Below are 23653 nucleotides of genomic sequence, written 5' to 3' on the forward strand. Positions count from 1 at the left end.
ACAAAGAGTAAAAACAACAAGCCAGGACTATTGGCTTTGTCAATGGTTGTTAGTTGTGTACGATTAATAAGCAACAACTATGGCTTCATTGTATAGAATATTGAAAATGCTTCAATTCTGAAATAAGACAGTCAAAGAACTATATAACAAGTCTCTTTAAATTTACAACAGAGGAAGTGAAGGGTGATACTGCTGCAAAATAAGATTTATTTTTCACCCTAAGGGTGGGGGACAAAATGGAGGGCCTGCTAGGGACCCATCTCAGCCTCTGCTTTTTAGGACCTGGCCCACTTAAAGCCCTGTTTGCATGTCTGCACGAAGAACTCCCGGCAATGCTGGTTGATCGGGGCATTAGTGGCGGTGACCCATCAGATTTGGGGGAGGAAGAAAATCGAGGCTGACAGCCTGGCAAGCCGCTCTCTCACCCATTCTGTCAGGGGAGGAGCAGCAAGGCAGAGTGGTGAGCCATGGTGTGTGCCAAAAATCGTGATGTGGCAATACAAGAGCTAGTGGTGTCTTTATCATGTAAAAAAAGGCCTAACTGCGGGAAGGTACATCATAATGTTCTCATTGTGTAAACTGCATCTCTGGTCATTGTTTTAATTACTTTGCTTTGAAACAACAGCTTGGATTCCATGATTAAGCTGTGGTCTTTCCCCTCAACCAGTTATTGGTGCACCTTCCCCATCCCCCTCCTCCCACCCCCACACCCTGAGTGAACCCCCACACCCTGAGTGAACCTTGACTCGTCAATTTACGTCATCCATGGATGAGGTTTTATTTTGAATGAGTAAAGTCTAAGATGGTTCAACTGCTAAGAGGCATGTGGATATATTGGAGGTGTTGAGCTCTTTTGTTTTTTCCCTTTTTGAGATGATTCGAGTGTGGTCACATTGTTGTAATTAGTAGGCTTGACGAGATAAGGAAGTGGAGACAGGTACATATTGAAAAGGATGGGTGAGGGGCCGGGAATCTCTCACGGGTGATTGGCAATGCGCTACAAATTCTGATAGCGTAAGAGCTGAAAAAAGGGAATGAGACAATTTGCGCTCAGTCTTTGAGGCAGGGATCTTTCAAATTGAAGCGTATGCCCTGGATTCCTCTGCTATTAAGTCATTGTGCAAGTAGTTGGTGGCCCACTGTGTCGAATGCTAATGACAGATTCAGTAGCAGTAGGTTGACCATTCTGGTAGAATCAATGGAGTTTGTGAGGCCATGATGAATATAAACTAATGCCGATTCACCTTTTCTTCCGTGTTCACATTGTGTTTGTCAGAGATGAGTTTGTTTTGGGATAGAATTTGGCTTAAATTTAGGAAGTCCTCTAGAGCTGCAAACACTACACAGACACTTTTTTTATTTACAATAGGCTCCTCCTCTCCCCCTTCATTCTCAATGCAAGACATAACACACTCTCAGATGTATGTTGGACTTGTTCTTCGCCCCTTGCGGATTTATATCATTTACTTTTTGCATGTACACTCGTCCATAGTTTTTGGGAAAAAGTGTGGTCTCAAATTAATTTGATCGTAGGCTCCCGTTATCCTTTCTGTGTTTCACATATCTTTTTGGGTAGTCTATCCCCTATTTGGACAAGTTTTGGTTCCAATGTAAAAATTATAGATCTGTTGTTAGCAGTTGCCTTTCAGCAAATAACTAACTAAATTGTCATATCAAGCATGGTGGTATGCTGTCTGCTACAATCACAGATTGGACACAACTTTTGTATACCCACTGCATATGGCGTCCAAACGTCTGGACCTATGGTCGCCTGTTACACTGCTTATTGATGCTAGTGCTCAACGCTCTCTGTCTCTCACTCCCCTCCAGCAAGAGGCGACTAAACCTCCATGACTCCCTTCATATTGCTATTCTATGGTTTAACTATGTTTTCTCTTGTAGTGCGCACATTCACGTAGATTGTAATACTCTTATGTTCACCGATTCTTTATGATATTGTTCTTTTTCTTACAGTTGGTATGTTGTCTTGACTTACATTTTTTGATCCTTTATGCTTTTCAACACTGAATTGCTTATTATGTGTAATTTTTTTTCTTCTTCTTATTATTATTATTATCCTTATACTTTTTGGTCCTAGTATTTTCTTTTATCTCAATAAACTTCCTTTTGAACTTAAACGAGATGAGTTTGTTTTGTTTGCTGATGCTACATATCTGGGGAAAAGATGCCTTTTCAAAGAATTTACCTATCATTGGTCTGTAGTTTGCAATACCCAACTGGTCAAGTTGTGCATCTTTAGGGCCAGTTTGATGTAAGGTGTTTGCAGGTCACGCAGAGACTTGCCACGGGGCAAAGATGACTTGATGGTCACTCTTGTTTTCAGTGTTAGACTCTCATATAGATGACTCAGGCCACTGCATGTGAGATATGTTGGGCGGAGAGCTCTTAAGTTGTACAGGTCCATTTGTCATCTGCTCCAAATCAGACATTTTCTTTGCATTCTGGGATGTGTTTATTTTATCCCATTATAAATCAGGACTAAAACTACCACAATGCACAGAAAAACAACCTAGGCTGTAAAAGACACTTGTGCATTTAGTGGATCTGTTCCAGCAAAAAGGAGGATGCCTTCAACAGAGACACAACATGTCTTGAAGAATTTCCTTTTTTTCTGAAAGTTTCAGAAAAGGGAAGTTTTTCTTTTCCTTCGCTCCTCAATCAGCCTTCTTTTCCATTTTGTTGAAACATATTTATTTGTTGCTTCCGGCATTGGTTTGCAAAATGTTTAATGGACTTTATTCTATCCGAGCCTTTCCTTTGCAAGTATGGCATATGTGATCTTTTCAGTGTTTACAGCTTGAACTGACTTCAAAATGTAAGTTTGAGTTTGTGTCATCGCCATGTACGTCAGCTTAAAAGGACCAAAGAGCCCTTTTCCATCAGGACTTCAGCCCAGGTTGGACATTTAAACTTCCATAATCAGACCCCAGATGCACATGGACATATGCACTCAAGGTAGACTCCCCTCTATTGCAACGAATGTGACTGGACAGCTGTCGCTGGCCCATAATGTCTCAGTTTATCACAGGAAAGGACAAAACTGGAAGCAGGTGACATGGCCCTCCTGTCTCAGATCTGCATTCACAACACTAGGTCTTTTTTGCATCTCTCTAGTTGCTACCTCTTTTGCATAAATGCACTCATGCATAGCTGTGAACTTAGAACTACATCAATAAACACATTAAATCTGCTAAGTGAGATAAAATCTCATTACACAATCGTGCCTTGAGGTAAGTGAAGCAGGTCTTGGTTTGACGCCCAGAAAAATGCCAGGAAAATAGTCACTACAGAGTTGGAGAGCGTGCCAACCCTCTGTATAAAGACGCTGTGGCCGCCATTTTGTTATCTGGCCTTGTTGCATGTGAGGGGCGCCAAACACTGTGCGCCAAATTTAGGGAGAACCCTGCCTGCTTCTGTAACTGGGTCCTTGCCCGCGTTCACGCATCCTGATTGGACAGGGGAGGAAACTGTCCAGACGGCAAACGAGACCACGCCGCCCAGATTGATAAACCCTGCAAGGCAGGCAGGTGGAATTACCGCCGCAATGCATGCCGGGTCACGTCCAGATGATATTGACAAGTCCAACATTACAAATGTACGAGCCTCTCTGAGTGCAAAGAGAGCAAATTAATCAGCGTTTGCCAGGCCGAGGTGCTGTAATTCCACCGACGCCAGAGATGCCATGTTACTTAGCACACTGTCTGATAAAGGGTACCTCCGAGCCTTGTATCCCCCATTTATCTGTGTGCCTAACGAGAGGGGTCGCCGGCAGAGGAGCGCCCTGTTTGTTTGCCATTCTGCTTACATCGCCAATGGGTGAAGTTCACCATTAGCATTTCGACGGCTTCCCGGTGGCCCATTAACGCGCAGTCACGCAGAGGAGCGGGCCACGCGCCGGCGCGCGCCCCAGGGATGGCACGCTGCACTTTTACTTTGGCAATTGTATATATTCTTTTTTTTTTTTAGTAATTAACACATAGAATCTTTGAGAATAAAAAACGAGGGTAAATCTTCAGCAGGCCATGATGGCATGACACAACGACATGTGGAGGTAAAACCACAGCAGCCTTTATTTTCAAAGAACTCGTGCTGGGAAAAGACCCGCCCACGTAGAATATGATCGAATATGGTGATTCACTTGGAAGGACACACTCCAACATATGAAGAATAATTATTGTAATAAAACATAACACAAGACGTCACATAAACATATTCAGGCAGAGATCCGTTAGCGAGACCAGCGAGTTCTAAGCTAGTACAGCCGATTGAGCATGGGCAATCGTGCCCAAAACCACACCATGCGTTCGAAGGTTGTTTGTATGGGATTACTCCAGTGCTTAATTTGTGCTGGACTGGTGGGCGCAGATGGCGGGCAGCAGCGCTCATCTTTGAAGACGGAGGCTTGTGTTTTTCATTGTCAGACTTTGACCCAGGCTAAAAGAGAGACAGGCGGGAAAGGGAGGAATAGAAAGTTAAACAGTGACAAATACAGGAAGCAAAAAGAACAATTGATGGACAGAATGCAGAACAATGTCATACATTCACCCCAGTTCAGAGATCTGGGCCTAAATCCATCGTTTTTTTGCTCACCATGCCGTTCCAGTTTGAACTCAGCCATATGCAAATCAGTCTTGACCCTGTGCCCTATGGGAACAGTCCAGCCCGAACTGCCAAGCCAGGTCCTCCCTGGACTGGAAACAAGCATCCTAGGACCAGTTTGCAGGAAGCAGGCATGACCTGGGACCTGCAGGAATAATATAAGGCGACAGGAAGCACAGGAATATAAGGCAAGAGGTGAAATCAAAATCAGACAGCTTTGATATTCAGCAAACCTGGCTTTAGCCAGAGCTGTCAGTGGGCTGTCATCAGAAACACATTAGGCCCCTCAGCTTATTTTTATTTATTATTATTATTATTATTATTATTTTACAAATCCATCGCTCGCTCCCTTCAATGAAACCATTAGCACAGTACACAAAAGAGCTCCTAACGGGGAAGAAACGAGGTCTCTCCAGATGCCTAGGGTGTCCGTTGACTCATTAGAGCCGCCGTCACTCAGTAAAGGAGGCGACTGAAGGTGGAACCTTTGTGCATGGGGGTGTTGACTCAGTGATCAACGGACGGATGTTCTAAGGGCAGGGTGCCACCACACAGTGTCTACTAGTGTTACAGGAGCGGGCATTAATCAATGTTATTGCCCCGAGTAGTAGGCAATAAAGCTCAACTCTCAACCATCCATGAACTGACACACCCCCGCTGCCTCCAGGTGAGGTAGGCGTGTCTGCAGGGTGATTCCTAAATTAAGCAATCTCTATTCTGGTTTAAGGTGATGTACGAATGGAAGTAATTGTTTTCAAACGCCGTATCAGACACCTGTACGCCTCATTTTATCCCAGAGGCCTCGGGGCTGTTCTTGCCAGAGGTTCGACCTTCTTTATTCGGTCCAGATGGAGAGAAAGACACAGCTCCCTATTGACTCGCAGGGCGCTTCGTGCGCTCTTCCTGCCCAGCAGCGCGCAGGGGCGCAGCACAGGCCCCCGCAGCCCCTGCGGTGCGGGGGGGCCCCAAACTCCAGGGCCCCCCCTCCACACAGCACTCGGTCTGCAGAGCTCCTGAATGAGCCCGGAGGGCGCCCCTCCATGAGCCTTGCAGAGAGGCCGCCTCGAGTTTCGTTACGCCAGTGGCACGCACGCCCTGGACCATGGACCCGCTGCAGAGGCCCGGTCCTCCGGCTGCAGTGCACCACCACTCTCCAGACACTCCGGGAGGAAGGGAGGAGGAATGAATTGCTGGAGTCCCCGGCTTCACGAGAGAGAGCTCCGTGAAATGCAATTATGGTAACAGAACCATTGTCGAGGGAGTTCAGAACAAAGCATGTTTTGACGTTCGGAAAAGGCTGTGGCATGTTGTGGTGGCGGAGCCTAAAGGGCGACGGAGCACTTCCTGGTGAAACTTTGTATGCGGGGGACACGTCATCCATCTGCCACCCATCTGGAGTGGAGTGGGCGATAAATCTAGGCGTGTGCATCATTGGCTACACAGATCTCCCAAATATATGAACCTTCCGTCGTCTGAAGAATAAAACAAACTTAGGTCCAGTGCAAGCAACATCCGTAGATATTATCCTCGGGTATTTCTTTTCCAACAGAGATAGCCAGGATCGAACCGGAAAATAAAACAGCCCTGGCAAAATGCCCAAATGTGCCCACAGTGCAAGAGGCCATGATTAGAATGGGGTCGTGGGCGCATGGCTGGGTCGTGGCAGCCCTTCCTGCTTTAGAAGGAAGGCCCTATGTGGCAGCCCACCGGGAAAGTGTCAGAGTGGCCAGCCCTTCCCTCCCCCCCTTGCAGCTGTGCCAGCTCGGAGAAAACACTGATGCCTACTTATGTAAGCCTACATTGATGCATTATTATCTTAGAAGCATTTTTTTAGCACACTTTCTGTCGTTGGTGGGACATCAAAGCGCTAGAAATGTCCCAGTGCCTTCCAAACTTGGTTGCGAGGAGTTCACCGCAGGCTGGAGCCTGGCTTGCCGGGTGATGGTCTGATGCCGTTGGTCTATATAGATATATTCTTGTTTTTGGTGAGCATGTCCTGAGGACGGAGGTGTCTGTTTATCATCCTACTCTTTACTGGATGACACTAGGGCTTTTCTAAGTTACCTAGCTATTTCATTGTGTGTGTTGTTTTTCATGGCGTGGCCAGCATGTAGACGTGCCATACGGCACCTGGTGGTAGTGGGTACCAGAGGGGTGCTTTTACAAACACCCAATGCCCTTTCTATGCAGCTGTGGGTGTGTAATATGAGTACTATGCGTTGTTTTTAGTTGAAGGTTGTTGCATCTCTTGTCATGTTGAGGAACGCCGCCGTTGTGATCCTGTGAACTTAGACCGACGTTTTCAAGTGGATCGCATGTTTTTTGGGGGGCGTGAAGGAAGAGGTTTGCAGACTTGTCCACTGGACCGATGTGAGGGGTATGAGCTAGCGCAGAGTCTAAGGAAAAGGCACAGATGTGGATGTGAGGCCGCGTGAAGGGGAGAAGCCCTCTGTTTCATTTGTATCTACAAATGAAGGTTCTCTCGAACCTGTGCCTGGCTGTGATGATTAGGGCTTCATTCGAGCGTTTTCTGACTCCAGGTACAGAGATCCTCGTGGCAAGGGTGGATGTTGGCTGCATGTTGGTTCTGTTTGCAGCTGTTCTGTGGCTGGTGGCATCGATGAACCCGAGTGTGGGCCCGGTGATATCCGGTTGTATGGTTTATCTCTGCTGGCTTGGGTGGGTGCGCAGTGCTGGGTCTCAATGGTACTGCTGGATGGCCTGCACGTGGCACACTGAAGATGTGTGGTCCTGGGAACCTCTTCCTCGCCGTCTATCTAGTCTACGCGGCCTGGCTTGGTTCTGTGTCATTCTGTGTATTGTGTCTATTGTAGGTTAGGGTGTGGTGCGCCACGGTGGTTGGTGCTGGTTGAGAATGTTAATAATCCATTGAATGGCACATGGGTGCTGGGTTGGTGAGTTTACTTGCTACCTTTACATTTGTATATTGCGCGTGTAGCACGGATCAAAGAATGGTACTGATGAGAGATGGGTACTTGTCGTGTGCGTGGTATCCCTGGCCATGCCAGTTGCATTTGGTTGTCACTAGGCAACTTTTTCCCTTAGTGCAATCATTCAGGTACTAATACTACGGGCTTACTTCTGGTTTAGCAGACAGGATACTCCGTCACAGATGTGGCAGGTGTCCTGTCCAAAGTATCACAAGTGCACCGAAGCCCGTGGCACTTGTGTGGTGGACGGAAGATCCGCCATATTTTGATGGAGTATCCCAGCCATCAAAAACTAAAAAACGGCCTTAGTGGTTTTGAAAGGCAGCCAAGAATGACTGAAAATTGAGGTTAATGCATTTACACATGATTGTACCTGTCTGTAAGGTACACCTAAGTGTGTTTTCTCGCTTGTATAGGATGTCCCTGGCCACGCCTTTTTCATATTCCTGTACATCTATATTTAGACTCACGCTTGGCTGATTTGTCTTCTATTTGCCCAGCGGTGTGGCAAACATGCCAGGGTCCCTGGTACAAGTGAAAACAGTGGCCTATGACTGTACGAAATACAGAAATGATTAGGGTACTGTTGTACACCTACGCCTCTGGGCACTGGTGCCACTGAACCTGTTGCACAATGTGTAGCTACGTCCCTGCTTGCCTCTGATGCACGGCCTGTCCCTTCTGCCCACCATCCTCTCCCATGCCCACGAGTGATGCAATTCAACCATTACCCACCTGGGCACTAGCTTCTGTGAATTACCTTTGGTACCAGATCAAGTCACCTGCAGGCACAGATGATGCCACGCGCCGAGCAGGAGGGGCAGGGGAGTAATTGCAGGTGCTGCAGCTGGCAGGTGCCAACATCAGGGAGTTAACCACACACCCAAGGAGCTGGCTGCTGGATTATTTATAGATCACTTGGGACTTGCATGTATAATTTGTGCTTATGTGGCATCCTAGTTAAAAAGCCCGATACTAGGGCGCTTTAGAATAAAATGGATAAGTAGCAACGATTCTTCCCTCGTTGCTTTCTTTGAAGGTCATCCTGTCCTTCTGTTCACCTTTGAGGTACACAATCGTCCACAGTAGAAATATACACAGTCCTTCCTCCAGACAAAGTGTGACTGTGGATCGGACTAGGCGGTGCATGGTTGGTTTATTTATAAGGTGGTTTAGTTCCTCTAGATACGACAGGACCCTAGTCTGGCACCTCTGAGATCCTACCAGTCGATTCCTTGGCCACAACTATCAGCAGACATTAATTCTGCCTGTCTGACCAGAGCATGGGTCAGGGATTGCTCAGCGGCACATTAAAAGAGGGAACAATTATTCAAACAATTATTTCTACCAGTTGAACTGCCCGCGGGGCTCTCGTGCTTCATGTCCAGTTGTCCAGCTGCAACTGGAGTTGTGGAGAGTTACACACTTGGCTTCCATCTTGCATTAATACAATGATTCCTGGTCTCTTCCTGGCTGCTCTGTCTTCCTCAGTGTACCCAAAGGTGGAAAGTCTTTGAGTTCATGAAGTCCCATTGACTCAACCTCGCAAGGCTGGGAATGTGAACCGGCCTTGCCGGGCTTTAACCCAGCTTTCCTCGCCGGTCTACAGATATCATAGGCTGGTGCATAGGAAGTAGCTCTTGTATATGTTCAGGCTGCCATTGGAATTTTAAATATTTTGTGACCCATATGCCAGCGATAAGGACCTCCACAGCTGTATGTAGTGTAAAGCCACCTCTGGTGACGTCCAGGTTGGGCTGCCTGGTCTTGCCTTCCTCTTGACCCATTTCAGGCTCTGTCCTAGGTCATCCTCTTGTTTCTTGTGAGTCCACGGTACACATGACACCAGACTCGTAACCTAAAGCCAGAATCCCACTGCACTGCGGCCTGCTTCAAAGGTTTGAAAAATTTCACGCAGGAAACGGGGAATAGTGGTGTTAAGCTGTGCCAGGCGGTCCAAGGTGAACAAAACGGATGACAATCAGTGCATCCAGAAAGCTGTAGGAACTTCTGTTGCCATACAGAAAGTTTGAGCCATGACCTCTGGGGCATAAGCAATTCTGATTTGTATACGTTTGTGTCTTTTCTGTAGTGGTACTGCAGACAAGCCAACATGTGGAATGGAATGCTAGCTATCAGATACTAGCACTGTGAACTCCAGCTGGTTAAAAAGCTTTGGCTTTCGCCTGCCCTTCTTCAGTTTTTTGCTTTTAACACCATGCATTCCCTCATGCGTTGCTTATATTATTAGCACATGATGCTACACTCTCAGCTGGGATGTCTGCCTCATGCCTCGCTCCCATCACAGACGACCACAGATTGGATTCAGAGCCTGACGTACTAATATATTGGTCACAAAAAAGGGATTGCAAAATACGCACTAACTTTTTGTTACCCGTATTTTATTTTGCAAACCGAACTTTGTCTTAATAGTTAATTATTCAAAACGAGGAATCCCAGGGGGTCACAGAAAGACCTGCCTAATTACTATTCATGAGTTAGGTCGCAATTTGCACTCCCGCCTCCATTCATGATTGGCTGCAATCACAGGGATGGTGGCCTGCAAGGAACAGCAGCCATCATAAATGTCATTTTAAACTTTTATAACATTTCAAAATGGAAAACATTTTTCTGAAAGCTGCTCATTTTTCTTGAAGGAAATGGAGCTGCCTTTAAACAAAAAAGTTTTAAAATTTTGAAAAACTTCATTGTGTGTTTCAGTGACCACTGCTTACCATCCCCAGAGCTGGGACCCTGATTCCCAAAGGGGAAGGGGCCCAAATGTTGCTCCTTCCTCTTTGTAAATCAGTTACCACACTCAAACTGGTTACTTACCATGCCGACTTGCAACGTACCATGCCGACTTGCAATTTGGAAGGAATAGCCGAAACACGCCCCTTCTAAACTGCGATTTGGTGTGGATTTCTAAACCGATTAAAAAAGTTGAACATAAAAAGTGAATTAGCTGTCGTAAATCCTTTAATTTAGCTATTTGCGGGGTTTGTGACATCTAAATAACTTAGTACATATTTCCGTTCATGACAAATTTATGGGTGGTGGAACCAGGAGAACTCATTTCTGATACTCGCATCCCCGTATCACCAAATGTTCTTATTGCTGCAAATCACTTTATTTCCATGTACCTCAGTTCTTTAGATGGCAAACACAGTCCAATTGAAAAGAGTCTAAATAGTGCTATAAAGAAATATAAAAAAACATGCATTTAGATTTCTTATGGATCCAACCCAGAGTCTGATGCAGTCCCGGCAAATACCCCTGTTATAATGACCTAAGCCTGAGAGTGAAATATACTGTAGATCCGACAGGTGGTGATGAGATCCCGGGCCAGCAAAGGTAGGCGTTGATGAGTTGATGATTGAGTAAATATGCTTAGGGAATATCACAGCTTATTGTAATACTGTCAGGCGGGCTTCAGTGAGATGTCTTCAGTGGAAGAGTGCGCAGTAATGGAGCGAGGGATCAGACAGTTTCTTTCACTTCAGATGACAAGATTACTGCTCGTTTAATTGGTTTTAATTTTGAATGAGCTCACTTTAGAAATGGAATATATATTGCTTGAAATGGAGATGGGATCCCACAAACATGCGCAGTTTCCACCCTGACTTCACATCTCACTTCTGTGCGCTGCGGACTGTGTTTGATTCGTGTAGCTATCGGAACGCAAAGTTTCACATTTGTAGTGAAATAATATATTCGTATGGGAAAGACACATCTGCTTCAAAGTGCGTCACTGATGTGATTCTCTAAACTGTCTGCTCTGTTGTGACTCTCAAAATCTTCTGATCAAACGTCACTCACCCAATCACCTTTGTCAACCTCCATCTCTCATTTGTATCATCTGATGTGATTCTCCATATCTTCCCTGTTTCTCATACTTTATATTATCCTATTGATATAGAGCTTCCCCAATAATGTTTACTCTGTTGGGCTTTTCATCAGATATCAATCTTAAATCTCCTCCTTTCAGATAGTTCTCTAAATGTCCCCAGATTATGTATTTAAATGTTCTCCAGTAATTTCTCCCAAACTGTTTATTGCTTCCCACATGTTAGTCTATTCCAGTGCATGAGTGTGTGCTTTGCACATTACAATCAAATGGATCATCTATTTTCAAAAGACCATGGATCAGCAAAACAATGTTTCTTTTCTCTTGTTCACCTGATTTACAGTGTGTTTTAGGCTGGTCTGATCTTCTAGTTGCTACTTAGATTTTCAACAGGATACTGTCTTTACTTTTCTAGAAGAAGGCCCTCTTTTATAACTAGGTGTGAAGGAACTGGTTTTACCACACCCATTGCTCTAGGAAGAGGAAAGCATTTGATGTAAAGCTTTTACTCAAATGAAACCTACAGTTTTGCAAAATTATTCAATACGTTTATCAATCCTCAATGTACAAAAAAATGATAATGTATGTTATAATTATGTTATTCGTTCTGTTTCTAAAACAAATCACTAATCCTAATGACAATATCTAGTTTAAGACAATACCTCAAGTCCACACATACTTACCAAAATGTCATTGTGTATAGTCCAAGAAAACTATCCTTATATGAACATACAAATACAAATAAAAATACCCGAACACATACATCTATGTCCACAATAGCAACAAAGAATCCCCTAGCTACAGTCATAGAAATGATTATACGTCTTTAACATAGCTACTTAAAGCAACATATAGTGTGAGATTTTCAATATGTAGGACGATGTTGTTTCGGTTTTTCATCTCATTTTTGTTGGCCTTCATCAGGATAATCTATTTACTGAATTGCTGTATAATGGCATTTGTCCATGTACATTTTGTAACCATCCCATACTAATAATCTGTACATCACTGAAACTCAGTCTTATTGCTCTCAGGGGCGATGTCAGCACTTACATATTAGCAAAACATGATCTAGGAACAGGGTTAAGTGTAATGAATGTGCTGCAATCTTCTGTGCACATGATAATTTCTTTCCGCTCATAGAGTTTTTAGTGATATGTATTCTATTTTATTTCGGCTATATACCTCTGCTGTATCACTTTAAGTGTACCATCATTCTTTCAGTTCACGCGGCACGATCAAAGGGCAATGAGAAACGCTCAAGTTAATACAGTCCTCATCATGCGCTGCATTCAGGAACATAAATAGCAAGTGATTCTTCCAAAACTGATATAATTGAAAAAAATAGAGTTACAACACTGGTGAAAATATTAAGAAAATCTTCAAACAAAACATTGAAACCTGTGAATGCCAAGAAATTGTTACATGCAAGGAAGAGTTCTGTCAGGAATATTCCAGTGCCGTTTCAGATATTAGTAATATCTGCAAAGAAGCAAGATTCCCATTTCTTGTTCACCTGAATTGTCAGAATGGAATTGAAAATGGTTATCCAGGTTCTGATCCACGTGCCAAGGCAAGATTCACCAAGTATTTACGATGTGTTTGTACCATAATCCTGTATCATTGGCTTTGATGATGGATTATCGAAAGCATTTAGCTCTTTTCAGTCCTTAATTTGTAAACAAAAATAAGTGCCGGGGCTTTTGTCAGGAGGCAGCTTGCACCAGCCCATTTCTCTTGTTAGCACCGCCTAAAAGAGAACCAACTACTAACCATGAAAGATGTTTGAGGATGTGGCGTAATGGCCAGAGCTGCTGACTTCGGAGCTGAGGAACCAGGTTTTGAATCTCAGGTCGGCTCAAAATCCTGTGATTCTCAGCAAACCACTTAGTCTCCCAGTGCCTACTATAAAGATTGATGAAAAGTGCTGATGTTGATGATTAAGTGTCGGTGCTGAGCACCAGAAACCACTAGCTCAAATTAAGCACTGGCTCTTTTTGTTGATTGAAGGTGGGAGTCACAAAGTCAAAACTCCATTAGAATTCTTGGCCATGACTTTCCCTGGATGATCGTGAAAGCATGTTGCCGCTAAGTTATAGCACTAACCTTTCTTTTGTGAGCTTGTAACCACTAGTAAACTCACTAATCTGCCTTTGTTAATCTCCTTCCAGAATTCTTTTTCGTCATGAGGATTACAATTGCTCTTAGATTGTTGTCCAGACCCCCACATGTCTAGAGTGAGCTGGTTGAGAAGCTGAGATGGGTCAGCAAATTAAGCACTTTCTCCGGAGTTTTCTGTGCAATCTGGATACAAGTCTGGAACCTGACAAAGCCAATGCAGCCCTTTATCCTTTTGAGGTCAATAAAAGGTGTAACACTTAGTTAAATAAAAAGAGCGCCTAGTGTTTGCAATATTACAAACTTGCAACTTTGTGTAGAGCACTCTATATAAAAAACAAGATTCTGTTATTCTCAGAGGTTCCTCCGCTCCCCCGGGAGCCTGCAATAGATTCTTCCTGGCCACATCACCTCATCCATCTTCAGTTAGGCTAGGAACAACCTCACACTTTCTTGCACAGGCGGGCTAACATCCACCCCCTTCCTGTGATATCTATTTATTTAATTTAATTATCCCGGGAAAAGGATGCACAGGAATCCCTCTGGGTTTAGAAGTTATGCAAAACAGAATAAAAATTAAATTATGTCAGCGCAAGCCTGACACATTGATTTCAAGGCAGCCATCTTAGACTTGAATCGCTACCTAATATACATAATTTATCCTTCCCAGAATGCATCTGTATTGGTAGTAAACTGGAATGAAAACACATTTCCTGTCATTCTCAACAGACTCATTTGGGGTAAGAAGAAAGAGGACCTTTGAATAGTAATCCTACTTCGGCTACCCTTTGTGGTCCATCACCAAGATCTCTCACACTAGGATGGATGTACAAGTCGTGGGGCTATTTATTTTACTCTTGCGTGTCATTTTTCATCCCTGCTACCGCCCTTTGTCACTTTTTTCAGTCTTTCTCTTTCTTCTCCTTTCCTCCATTTGTTTTTTTCTTCTTTTTCTCTCGCTCTGTTTATAAGTCTTTTGAGGAAAAATAAGTCCAGGTCCCCAAAAACAGAGTGCCTGTGGACCCCACCTGCCACCAACAGCTCAAATTATGCTTTGAATAGGAATTCCCTGCTAGGCTATGCTTTTGTTATATCGAGGGGGGCAACGAGACATGTTTGTACAGTTTAAGGCCATTTGGTCGTGTGCGTCCTTTTTGTGGGGATGTGTCAATGTTTTGTCAATGGTGATTTTGGAATGTGTCTGACTTTATGGAGAAACGGGTGTCCAATTTAGGGAGAGATCGTCACGCAGACCAGAGCATTTGTTCTATGGAATGTATCTGTGCAATTTCTGGTTGCCTGTAATAATCTACAACTCCACCCCCTCGTCCCCCCCCCCAAAAAAAATTTATGTTGGTGTGTTCTAGCGGATGAGATATGGAGACATTATTCGAGTACATAAATAATCGATTATCAAGAGTGATCGTTATTAAAAATAACATTTTGGAAAGTAACAGTAGTAAACTGTGTAGCCTATATGGTCGGTGATAGTCTGTGTTGTTGTGTGTGCTGTCTGGGTTAGTGACAGCCTTTGTGCTCTGCGCATTTGATGGTAGCTTGTTTTACTCCCCGTCCATACCGTGGATAGTGTCAGCCTGTATGTCAACCGCTGTTGGTTGTAGTTAGTGACCGCGTGCGTTTAATCCTGTGTTGCCTGTGGATAGTGTTGGCCTTAGATGTGACTGTGGTTAGAGTTAGCCTGTGTGTCTGCCACTGCTGGCTGTAATTAGTGACCGCGTGCGTTTAATCCTGTGTTGCCTGTGGTTATTGTTGACCATGCTGTGTCTGTGGTTAGTATCATCCTGTGTGTCAGCTGCTGCTGGCTGTAGTTAGTGATGGCATTAGCTTAATCCTGTGTTGCCTGTGGTTAGTTTTGGCCTGAGCTGTGTCTGTGGTAGTGTTAGCCTGTGTGTCAGCCGCTGTTGGCTGTAGTTAGTGATGGCATTAGCTTAATCCTGTGTTGCCTGTGGTTAGTTTTGAACTGAGCTGTGGCTGTGTCTGTGGTAGTGTTAGCCTGTGTGTCTGCCACTGCTGGCTGTAATTAGTGTCAGCGTGTGTTTAATCCAGTGTTGCCTGTGGTTATTGTTGACCATGCTGTGCCTGTGGTTAGTATCATCCTGTGTGTCAGCTGCTGCTGGCTGTAGTTAGTGATGGCATTAGCTTAATCCTGTGTTGCCTGTGGTTAGTTTTGAACTGAGCTGTGTCTGTGGTTGTGTTAGCCTGTGTGTCAGCCACTGTTGGCTGTAGTTAGTGATGGCATGTGCTTAATCTTATTTTGCCTCTGGTTAGTGCTGACCAGGCTCTGCCTGTGGCTAGTTGATGTTGGCGATAGTTATCGACTGGGTTTGTCTAACCCTAACCAATATGAAAACTGACTTGCAGATAGCACTGGAGCACTGTCCTCGCTCACAATACACTAGCATCCCCCCCTCACCGATAGGTGGGCCCACATACCTGCCGGAGCATGATGCTCGGATCAAAAAAAGCCATTCCTACTAATCCTCCTGGAGCTATCCTCCGCATTCGATGCAATATTAGGTACTTAATAATGTGCGTAGCTGGCCCCTGTTTATCCTATCGCATGCCTCAAATCGGTTTCACTAATTTGAATGATTAATCCTGAATTATAAAGGCGGTGGACAAAAAATGCTGCTCCATCGGCGAAATTCGCAGAGTTTTGCCCACTCCGCGTTCCGCTTGGAGTGCGGAGATCCGGCAAAACTTGGCCAACTGCCATGTGGAGGAGTATTTCATCATGCGCAGCTCCTCAATGTTAAGCTTGCTTGTGAGAAGTTGTGTCCCCAAGCCTGAGAGATTTCTCAACGCTGGCTGTCGTGGTAGGTCACTACCATTCGTGTTGAGAACGCTGCTGCTCATGTAGAAAATCTCCTCGAACAGCAGAACCAAGCAACGCCCTCTGGCACGTTGCGAAGTGCCATTTGCATAGATTTTACAGCATGGAACAAGCTCCCAGTGCTAAAAATCAGCACGAGCCGCGCCACATGCCAAAATTCCGCAACTCGCAAAACTCCACGGAATATTGCCGAGATTTTAGGTAACTCAGCAGAATTCCACAGAGTAAAACTCTGCCGGGTTCCGCCCACCCCTAGAATTATATGTGTTAATTGCTGCACTGTCAATCATTGTTGTGTAGGTGAGGACACAACACACTAGGCCGCTATTCACACACGATATCCACTACTCCATACAGGCCTTCCAGTGTGTTTACAACACACTCATTGCATACCCAAAGTAACACTCAGCAATGTTCAGACGACCAGAGCCGTGAGACACTACATAGTCGAGACAGTTTCCAGCAGTGTCTTGGCATGCGTCGCCGCATGTGCCATCTGTAGTTAGTGTTCGCCCATATTGTGTGTCTGGTTATTGTTGGCCTGTGTTACAGCCTTGGCTGTCTGTAGTTACTGGTTACTGGTGTGACAACACACAATCGAGGTAGTTCAGAGCCGTGTGACAATTATTATAAATCACAATCAGGGCAGTTCACAATGGAGACATCCGAGAATTGTGTGCCAATGTTCAATCGTAGCACACAGTGCCCAGAAGCCCAACTAATGAAAGATGCGAGCTATACAACGCCAATATGCATCTAATGTCATAACCCAGACACTCATTTGAAACATTAGCTGTCGGTATGTTGTGTGTGTTTTAGTTAAAGCTCCTCGGGTAGTCAAAAAGTTAAGTTTAGTGGCATAGCAAGGGTGCCAAAGGCCCTCCTACAGCAATAATGACGGCACGCCGGGGTAAAGTAGGCGCTATATAGAGCCTACGAACCGTAACTGAAAGAAGCTTAATTCATCACATCATAAAGATACATAAAGCAACAGACCGGCGAGGCCTGGGGTGGGGGGGAGGGGGATGAAGTGGAGGCGAGGCAGATGGCGCCTGAAGGCCCGGCCTGGTAAAAGGGCGCTGTACCTTTAAAAGAGGCAGAATATGCGCTTTGTTTAAAGCGGTGGGATTGTTCCCAGCGGGCTGCGCTGGAGTGCCGTACACGGAGGCCAGAAGGGACCAAGGCTGCCGGCCCGCAGCCAGCTCCCGGATCCGGGCCCTCGCCTTACAAGGAGGAGACGCGGCCAGCCGGGCAGGCCTCCGCGGCGGCTGCCGCTTTGTCAACAGCGGGCACAAGGCGCCTCTGTCTGCGGGCCTCGGAGTGTGGCAGGCGGAAGAACTCGGGCATGGTGAGTAAACAGGGTAGGTGTCCATCCGTGCCCACCGCCTGGGGAAGGTAAGAGATGGGCGTGTGTATGTAAGGGGATCGCGCATTCTGGGCATGCTCACGGGTAGCAAAGTCACCTCTGTGTACCACACATGTCCAGTATCCCCAGCCTGCAAAAGCCGGTTCTCACTGTTCATTTCACTTTCATAATACACAATGTGTTATTGCTCAGAAAAGGTACAATACTGTACCTACAGGCAGGCATCCAGGGTATGACCCCCGTGACAGTGCAGACACTGTGCCCCACTCAGCTCGCTTGAAACTATGAGGTCATTGGGAACAACGAGACATATCACACACACCATCCACAGAGATGTAATGGGGCTTTAAGAAATATGGACCACGGACAGTTGTGCCCCCTGGTAAGGTCTCCCCTCTGTGTGTTTACAATTGGTGACAATCCATGCTTTCGATGTAACTGAGCTAATAAAAAAACACAGATTAGCTTTTTTTAATGAAATTGTGACATTTCTTCTTTTTCTTTTGTTTGCTCTCATTTTAGTGCTTTCACAATGCCTTGTTTTTTACATTTTCTTTCTGTATTGAAGGTGTGCCTCTTGTTTTTAAATGCGAAGTCTTTTATACTCGTTACCTAATTCAATGGGGGAGCTGATATGAGTAATTTTGCCTCCACTCTCAAACATCGTGCTTTAGGCAAAGTCAGTTCTCCGTTGTCTCCTGATATTTCAGTGTTATCAGTGCTAGCTCATTATCGACATCAGAAGAATGAATGTTAATGTTTACTTGTCTGGGATTCGAACTCGGAACCGGTTGCGGTGTCATATGGCCCGGCATTTCATTCAGAGGTTCTGCTCACATCATTAATATTATTATACGGGTGTATAAAGCTTATGGCTGCCCCAAGGGGGCTTATCCATGTTAGCTCAAACAGAGGGAGCTAAAAGTTAGAAGTAAAAAAAAACACGTCTTAAAGAGTATTTGAAACTTCTCAAAAGAATTTCAGTGAAGCGTGGCAGGCAGGGAATTCCAGAGTTTTGGGCCAAAGTAAGCAAAGGAGCAACGGCCTTGCCTCAATTTATGATTCTATGGCACAACCGCATAATTTAAATTGGTGTATCGGAGAGCCCAATTAGAACGATATGGCAACACCGATGGCCTAAGATGTAGTGGTCCAGAATTCGATAAAGCTTTGTACATGTAGCACGGTGACGTCATAGCCTCGAGGCCGAAGGCTAAGTGGTGTGTACATTTCAACAAGTCCTCCGCTAGCAGCCTAGGATTATGTGACCTGCTGCCATTATGTATTTATTATATTTAATTTTTATTTTCAGAGTTGCTAATTTGAAAAAAAGCGTTTTCTCTACAAACTGCAACTAACAATGTGCACTGATCAAAGCACGCGTGTTTACGATTTAAATGGTAATGGTGAGGAGCAGTGGCTTCATGCAATTCTGTGGCTGCAACATTTACTGCCTTTGCCAATTTACCACAAAATTCGCATAATATGGAAATGTTAAAGCACTGTACATTGGCTTTGGGGATGTCACTGTGATGATGAAACCCGTATTGGGCTTTTATACCACTGCATTTTGTGCAATAAAATCACCCAAACGGTACCCATTTTATATATATATATATACACACCACACCACACCCACACACACCACACCCCCTTACATTTTCTTGTGAAGTGTCTTGGCTTTTACTCGACTGTAGGATTGCACATTAATGACACTAGTGATCTAGTAATGTTCAATGCTGCAGCTAATTCTTTTTAGATGAAACATTTGTGCTTCTGGGGTCGGGTCCGTTCTCTACACAGAGGCCGTACATTTTTGCTTTTAAGGGACATTTTAAAGTAATTTTTTAACTAAAAGACACGAAGACATTTTTAATTAAAAAAGACTGGATATTCTTACAAATACTGTCTGATGTGAAAACAAATCCCTTGGGTGCATCGCAAAACACAACAGTCAAAAGCAGAAGGCAAGAATTCGAACACAGGACAGCGTGCCACGGAGCGGTCAGAAAGGCACGGCGATAGGGAAAAAAGTAACTGCACCTTCGGCTTGATTTCACAGAGGGGCTTTTCCCTCGACCTCATGCTCCACACTCCCCTGGCCCGAGCGCCTCGCCTTAATTGTTCGCAGGCCTATGAATGAATCCCGCCGGACGGCTGCGGAAGTGATGTGGACAGATGTTGGCAGGCCCCGGCTCTGCGAACATGATGTCCTCCGGCTCAGAATACCGCCCGCGCCCGAGCTGTGGCTTAAATATCTGGAACAACTGTCAGAAAGTAGGCCATGTGGACGGGCCGTGGATGGAAGCAGGAGCCGCGCCGTGTCCCCGGGAGCTGCGCGCGCACGCGCAGTGACGTGCGCTCCCGAGTGGCGGTGAAGGCTCCCATTGAAGGACTGACCTGCGCGCACAGCATATGTCTCTTATGAGACAGCTGAGGCCTTTGTCGCCGTCCTCCAATGGAAGCCTCCAGGGACCTGCCACGTAATCTGAAATGGAATCATGTCTTTGTCTGATGCCCTCTCTTGGTCACGCCGTCGTTCCTTCAATTTCATGGCATGATTTCATTTCTTCTAACATGCTACCTAATAAAACAGGCCGGTGGGTGTCATCCCGCGGCGGCGCAGCTCTCTAACCACTCGTCTGTTTTGCTCCGTGACTTTTTGAGCCCTGGCAGATGTATTTTTGTTTAACATTTCATCAGCGGCTCCAGTGAATGGGTCCCAGCTACTCTTGGGGCATAGGTTCTGGGAATGTTTGTGACTCGTCCTGTTTCATGCATCAAAGTGTCCTGGATCTTAAGGGCTGGGAATAAAAACACAAATGATACTCATTGTATAATGAAGCGCCTGTCAAGCAAGGAGTAGAGGCCGACAGTGCAGATGGCTCTGTCTGATAAAAAAAGAAAAACTAGCTTGCTCTCATTCCTTGTTTACCTAAAGAACCATGAGTTCCTAAAAGACCCTATGAGTATTTAGGGTCACGGACATGTGGGTGCCCTCAGGGCTTGGACCTTGGCACACTGGTGCACGTGAGTGTGCGTTGACCTCCCTGCCACGGTTAGCGTTATATAAGTAACCAAGACACATGAGTCTGCGTAGAACCCCCTGCCACTGAAAGCTGCTAGCTCGAGTACTCGTGTGAGTGTGCCCCGAGCTCCCAGTTCCAGTGAGTGTACCCTGAGCTCCAAGCTCCATTGAGTGTACCTCCCTGAGCTTCTGTGAGTGTGTCCGAGCTCCCAGCCCCAGTGAGTGTACCCTGAGCTCTCAGCTCCTGTGAGTGTGCACCGAGCTCTCAGCTCCAGTGAGTGTACCCTTAGCTCTCCGCTCCTGTGAGTGTGTCCGAGCTCCCAGCTCCAGTGAGTTTACCCTGAGCTCCCAGCTCCAGTGAGTGTACCCTGAGCTCCCAGCACCAGTGAATGTACCCTGAGCTCTCAACTCCAGTGAGTGTACCTGAGCTCTCCGCTCCAGTGAGTGTACCCTGAGCTCCCCGCTCCTGTGAGTGTACCCTGAGCTCTCAGCTCCTGTGAGTGTGCACCGAGCTCTCAGCTTCAGTGAGTGTACCCTTAACTCTCAGCTCCTGTGAGTGTCCGAGCTCCCAGCTCCAGTGAGTTTACCCTGAGCTCCCAGCTCCAGTGAGTGAACCCTGAGCTCCAAGCTCCATTGAGTGTACCTCCCTGAGCTTCTGTGAGTGTGTCCGAGCTCCCAGCCCCAGTGAGTGTACCCTAAGCTCTCAGCTCCTGTGAGTGTGCACCAAGCTCTCACCTCCATTGAGTGTACCCTTAGCTCTCAGCTCCTGAGAGTGTGTCCGAGCTCCCAGCTCCAGTGAGTGAACCCTGAGCTCCCAGCTCCAGTGAATGTACCCTGAGCTCTCAGCTCCAGTGAGTGTACCTGAGCTCTCCGCTCCAGTGAGTGTACCCTGAGCTCTCCACTCCTGTGAGTGTACCCTGAGCTCTTAACTCCTGTGGGTGTGCAATGAGCTCCTGAGAGCTCCAGTGTGTCATGAGCTCTCAGCTCCTGTGAGCGTGTTCCGAGCTCTCAGCTCCAGTGTCTCCTGAGCTCTCAGCTCCAGTGTGTCTTCAGCTCCTAGTCCCATTGTGTCCTCATCTCCTAGTCCCATTGTGTCCTCATCTCCAGTGTGTCCTCATCTCCAGTGTGTCCTCATCTCCAGTGTGTCCTCATCTCCAGTGTGTCCTCATCTCCAGTGTGTCCTCAGCTCCAGTGTGTCCTGAGTTCTCAGCTCCAGTGTGTCCTGAGTTCTCAGCTCCAGTGTGTCCTCAGCTCCAGTGTGTCCTGAGTTCTCAGCTCCAGTGTGTCCTGAGTTCTCAGCTCCAGTGTGTTCTGAGCACTCAGCTCCAGTGTGTCCTGAGCTCTCAGCTCCAGTGTGTCCTGAGCTCTCAGCTCCAGTGTGTCCTGGGCTCTCAGCTCCAGTGTGTCCTGAGCTCTCAGCTCCGGTGTGTCCTGAGCTCCCAGCTCCAGTGTGTCCTGAGGACTCAGCTCCAGTGTGTCCTGAGCTCTCAGCTCCAGTGTGTCCTGAGCTCCCAGCTCCAGTGTGTCCTGAGCTCTCAGCTCCAGTGTGTCCTGAGCTCTCAGCTCCAGTGTGTCCTGAGCTCTCAGCTCCAGTGTGTCCTGAGCTCCCAGCTTCAGTGTGTCCTGAGCTCTCAGCTCCAGTGTGTCCTGAGCTCTCAGCTCCAGTGTGTCTTCAGCTCCTAGTCCCAGTGTGTCCTCAGCGCCAGTGTGTCCTGAGCTCCCAGCGCCCAGCCGCTGCGAGATCCCAGCTGCAATCATGATGCCCAGAGCGCCCAGCAGCTGTCAGATCCCAGCTGCTATCACGAAACTCTGAGCTCCCAGCCGCTGTCAGATTCAAACTGCAATCATGATGCCCGGAGCGCCCAGCCACTGTGAGATCCATTCTGCAATCGTGATGCCCTGAGCTCCCAGCCGCTGTGAGATCCCAGCTGCAATCATGAAACTCTGAGCTCCCAGCCGCTGTCAGATCCCAGCTGCTATCATGAAACTCTGAGCTCCCAGCCGCTGTGAGATCCCAGCTGCAATCATGAAACTCTGAGCACCCAGCTGCTGTGAGATCCCTGCTGCTATCATGAAACTCTGAGCTCCCAGCCGCTGTGAGATCCCAGCTGCAATCATGAAACTCTGAGCACCCAGCTGCTGTGAGATCCCAGCTGCTATCATGAAACTCTGAGCACCCAGCTGCTGTGAGATCCCAGCTGCTATCATGAAACTCTGAGCTCCCAGCCGCTGTGAGATCCAAGCTGCAATCATGAAACTCTGAGCACCCAGCTGCTGTGAGATCCCTGCTGCTATCATGAAACTCTGAGCTCCCAGCCGCTGTGAGATCCCAGCTGCAATCATGAAACTCTGAGCACCCAGCTGCTGTGAGATCCCAGCTGCTATCATGAAACTCTGAGCACCCAGCTGCTGTGAGATCCCAGCTGCTATCATGAAACTCTGAGCTCCCAGCCGCTGTGAGATCCCAGCTGCAATCATGAAACTCTGAGCACCCAGCTGCTGTGAGATCCCTGCTGCTATCATGAAACTCTGAGCTCCCAGCCGCTGTGAGATCCCAGCTGCAATCATGAAACTCTGAGCACCCAGCTGCTGTGAGATCCCAGCTGCTATCATGAAACTCTGAGCTCCCAGCCGCTGCGAGATCCCTGCTGCAATCATGAAACTCTGAGCACCCAGCTGCTGCGAGATCCCTGCTGCAATCATGAAACTCTGAGCTCCCAGCCGCTGCGAGATCCCTGCTGCAATCATGAAACTCTGAGCACCCAGCCGCTGCGAGATCCCTGCTGCAATCATGAAACTCTGAGCTCCCAGCCACAGTCAGATCCCAGCTGCAATCATGATGCCCTGAGCTTCCTGCCGCTGCGAGATC

General features: G+C 46.6%; 1 protein-coding gene across 15 annotated transcripts in view; it reads left to right on the forward strand.

The window, feature by feature from the left end:
• DAB2IP (DAB2 interacting protein) overlaps positions 1-23653 on the forward strand; it is a 1477580-nt gene that overhangs the window by 1119498 nt on the left and 334429 nt on the right. The window contains exon 1 of one of the 15 annotated variants that reach the window (XM_085613699.1): positions 17555-17738. The exons of 12 other annotated variants lie outside the window; for them this stretch is intronic. The gene's annotated coding sequence lies outside the window, so the exon portion shown is untranslated. Of the gene's footprint in view, positions 1-17554; positions 17752-23653 lie in introns of those variants that run through there. 2 more of the 15 variants (XM_085613703.1, XM_085613700.1) reach the window with 2 other exon arrangements.

Source organism: Triturus cristatus, chromosome 1_2, assembly GCF_964204655.1.
Source record: "Triturus cristatus chromosome 1_2, aTriCri1.1, whole genome shotgun sequence".
NCBI classification, from domain to species: domain Eukaryota; kingdom Metazoa; phylum Chordata; class Amphibia; order Caudata; family Salamandridae; genus Triturus; species Triturus cristatus.